The 4,609-nt window shown below is 40.8% G+C and overlaps 1 pseudogene; it reads left to right on the top strand.

Annotated features, from left to right (window-relative positions):
* Window positions 1-243: 243 nt before the first annotated feature.
* LOC135016537 (5S ribosomal RNA) lies at window positions 244-361 on the top strand (annotated as a pseudogene).
* The last annotated feature ends 4,248 nt before the right edge of the window (window positions 362-4,609 follow it).

The raw sequence follows: 4,609 nt of genomic DNA, 5'->3' as shown, positions 1-4,609 counted from the left end.
ATACTGATGTGCAAACTTATCTGCAATTTTACATGCACATTTTGTCTATAAATTGCCTGAATCTATGCACTATGTTACTTTCTTATTTCTTATAAAGAATTCAATACCTTTTCTATTTTCGTGGACTCTCATCCATGATTCCTGGGAGCAATCCCAGGTCTAACAGGACAGCAGATCCACACTTCTTCCTTAAATCTATTAAATAGGTGCACTCTCATTGGTGAGTGGAACTCCTCATTCATAGGTTACTACCATACCTCACCGCTAGAGCCCAATCTCGTCTGATCTTGGAAGCAAAACGGTGATGGGCTGGGTCAGTATTTGAGGGGTGACCCTCAAAGAATACCCAGTGTAGTAATCTGAGGTTGTTCCAAATCAAAACTCGAATACCAACAGCAGTATCACCACTACTTCTTCCTTCCCATCTCATACAATTTTCTTGATTCTATTCAGGCAAGAACATCGGTATATCACCAATTTTTGGTCTCCTTAACCATCATCTTCTTAGGCGAGACTCAATAGAACCTAATCTTTTCAGTTCTATCCTATCAAGTACCCATTGAGGGCTTAAGTGGCTAAGACTAGACGAGATAGTTTATTTGGTACACATAATCCCGGTGTAACTGATACATATTTTTGCATGACCTATTTTGGTCCCATTAAAACAAGCACAGCTTGTACTGGTATGGCATGAGAACAGGTGTATGGTTAATATATCTACACCCCCATGCCAGTCTATATTGGGATAGATCAAACCAGGACATAACCCCATTTTTTGACTTGTTCCTCCTACAAATGCAATATGAGTGGATACGGACAATATTTTAATTAAATATAATAAAAATTGTATGTTTTAACAAATTTCATAAATACATACTTAATAAGAGTGCACCCAAAAAAGAGTCTTCTTTACTCTTCGTTTGCTCTAGCCCTTTCCTGACTCTGGGTGCACCACCAGATAATAATAAGAGATTATCTCCGTACAAATGTATACTGGTCCTGATAAACACATGTAATTGTGCAATACTGGTGCGGAATCATCAACCTTCCTGGTAAACCTGTAATTTTGCTGATCCTAGATCAGTTTCCGATTCCTGCACAGTTTAACTAATTCACAAATCTACTCAGTGGTTGGTGGATCTTCTCTTCCCTTACCACTGGTCTGGATCAACTCAGTATCCACCAGAACATCAGAATAGTCTATAATGTCCTCATTTTCCCTAAAAACTGAACTTACCAGACGTAGAAATACTGAGGGTTTTGGAGATCTCTTTTCTGAAATTGGAGATCCAGAAAGCTCGACTATCGATTGGAGGGGCCCATTAACCAAACTCCAGAAAACACTACAAAGGAGAATACGACTTACTTGGGACATTACCACTCTCGAGAATTATAATAAACATAAAATCGTACCCAGAGGCCTCAGACCCAGGATCTTTCCCTCTTTTCCCTTAGCCACAGACAATCTGAAGGAGGAATGGGAAAACACCCTTCTCAAATGTTCCAGTGAATTGATACATATACTCATCAAACACGACACCCTGATCCTGGATCAGGTAGAAAAAGAAATAGAGGAGGTCGGAAAAAGTCTGGAAAAGTGGGAAAAGGATCTCTCGTTCCAATCTACGTTTGAAAAACACAAGAGAGACCTGGAGATTTATGAGAGAAACATCATAGAACGCAAGCGGAACAAACTACAAAGGGACAAACGGGATTTTTCTCAGGGCAATCAATTTCGTTGGAACACACAGCCCCCGAAGCACAGAGAGAGAAAACCAAAAGAGGATTACACTTTCTCCGAGTTCGAATCATCCAATAGCGAAGATTCAGCAAACGAAGTGACGGACGCCCCACGTACCCACTATATCCCAGAGGATAGAGAGGACTCACCTTATTTTTTAGGTCGGGGCCAGAAAACAAGAGGAAGAACCAGACCAGGAGGCCAATACGGAGGGGGAGAAAGAAGAGACAGAGGAAGGAACAACAATTGGGACACCCCACGGTCCTCGAGGTATCCGGAGCGACAGAGGAAGGCTCGATAAATCAATCCACCATGCATCATCTAAAGATCATAAACCTATCTGAGAGAATACTCACCCCAGAACAAACTAAGGTCCTAAGCAAGGGATTATCTTTTTCACCATCCAAACCGTTTAATAGATTCCTGTGGGAGAAAGATCTGAGAATGTATGGGAGAAAATTACTCCTAAAGAAATTCTTCAAGAAACAAGATCCTACACAAGCTCTGGCCGACAATGATCCCATCTGGGACACGGAAGATTTGGGCATGATTGAAATTCTAGAAGAACTTCAACTGGAATCCGGGCTGGAAACGACTAGTAAACGTCGTCCTATATGCAAAGGAAAATCGACTTTCTTTCCCCCCGACAATAATAGCCCAGAAATTAGAGTCTTTATGGATATGGTATCCCGAGAATTTGACACAATTCAAAAGAAAAATCGCAATAGACTTCATTTCTTTCCACCAAATTTGGATGCAGGAGAAAAAGCAGCATTAAAAGAAATACAGGAATGGAAGGAGGTAATAATAAAACCCTCAGACAAAGGAGGGAACATAGTCCTTTGGCCGAGCAAGATGTATGTCACAGAAGCACTTCGTCAGTTAAAACAAACCACCTGCTACCAACGACTACTGAGCAACCCCACATCACGATTCTTGAAGGAATACACTGGATTAATAGAAGAAGCTCTAACCACGGGAACGATCACCAAACAAGAACACAAATACCTGGCCGTACAGAATCCAAAAACACCGACCTTCTATCTTCTCCCCAAGATACATAAAGATCTAAAAAAACCACCGGGCAGACCCATCATGTCTGGCAATGGCGGTCTCTTGGAGCAGCCAAGTCGCTTTCTAGACTTACACCTCCGGGATTATGTTCTTCAACTACCTTCATATTTGAAGGACACATCGGATCTTCTGCGCAAAATTCACAATATCCCTTTTGAGGATAGCTTCCACCTTGTGACTCTGGATGTCGAAGCGCTATACACCAGCATCGACCACCAGGCAGGTTTAAGGGCCACCAAGTACTTCTTGGATGGAGGAGAGAAAAGTACCTTTAATGATCTCCTATATTCCCTATTAGCCTTTGTATTACAGAAGAACTATTTTACGTTTCAAGAACAATTTTACCTCCAAATTAGGGGTACCGCTATGGGGGCAGCATGTGCACCAACGTATGCGAACCTCTTTCTTGGGTGGTGGGAAAAGATGTCTGTGTTTACAGATAACAATGACAAATACACAGTACACATCATCCTATGGCTGCGATACATAGACGACATATTTGTCATCTGGGATGGAGAATCTGAGTTACTTCTGGAATTTATTCAAATTCTCAACACAAACAATCTGAACTTGAAATTAACGCATACCATCAGCCAAGATCGGATAGCCTTCCTGGATGTCCACATATATAAATCCCCCAAAGGATATCTGGCAACTGAATTGTACAGAAAAGAAACCGCAACCAATACTCTATTATTCCAAACGAGCGCACATTTCCCACCAACGGTGGAAAATATTCCCAAGGGAGAATTCTTAAGACTCAGACGCAATTGCTCTGAGGAAGAGGTTTTCAAAGTTAAAAGCCGGGAATTGACAAAGCGATTACTAGAAAGAGGCTACAGTAAGCGCTCATTGAAGAAGGCATGTACCGGAGTAACCAAAATATCCAGAGATTCTCTGATCTTTCAAACCAAATTGACAACACCTCAGGAGAAGGATGAGAAGATCAGATTCATTGGGACTTTCTGTCCGGAATGGAGGCTAATTAAAAAGGCAATAGAAAAACATCTCCCCATTCTGAAATTAGACAGTGACCTAGCACCCTTCATAGACAACAGTATTCAGATGAGTTGGAGGAGAGCAAAGAACATCAAAGATCTCCTAGTCAGGAGTCACTTTCAGAAACCAAAGGTCAAATCAAATACACCAACGGGCTCCTTCCCCTGCGGACATTGCAAGGCTTGTTCCCTCATATCGAAGACTACCTCTGTGATTGACCGTTTTGGAGATCCCATTCAGATCAAACATTTCTTTAACTGCAGCACTCAAGGAGTCATATATTGTATAGAGTGCAACTGCAATTTAAAATACGTCGGGATGACGACAAGAAAACTGAAAGAACGCATATTGGAACATGCAGGAAATTGTCGAAATGTCAATACAGATCTGACCAGGATGAAAAAACTGACTCCGGTGGCACGACACTTTCACTCCCATCACACGGACTTCTCAAAAGAATTTAAAGTGTTTGGTCTGGATAAAATTCAACTGGGAATAAGAGGAGGTGATATGACGAAAGAACTGCTCAAACGGGAAACAGAATGGATTTTCAAATTAAACACATACAAACCTCAAGGACTGAATGAAAGCATTAATTATAGTGCCTTCCTCTGAAAAATAACTATAACAACAAGAATAGTTTAACCATTACTACCAATTGCATAATAATAAAATTGTATAAAATTATTTCTTACCTATCCTGGCATTCACCCAAGTTAAGCAACCCTTTCTCAATAGGCACTCTCACTTTTAATTTTATATTTATATTTATATAAATGGTATATAATCAGCATC

This window comes from Pseudophryne corroboree, unplaced genomic scaffold (genome assembly GCF_028390025.1).
Source record: "Pseudophryne corroboree isolate aPseCor3 unplaced genomic scaffold, aPseCor3.hap2 scaffold_2990, whole genome shotgun sequence".
Lineage (NCBI taxonomy): Eukaryota > Metazoa > Chordata > Amphibia > Anura > Myobatrachidae > Pseudophryne > Pseudophryne corroboree.
The sequence above is the reverse complement of the archived record's forward strand: the minus strand, read 5'-3'. Positions and strand labels throughout refer to the sequence as shown.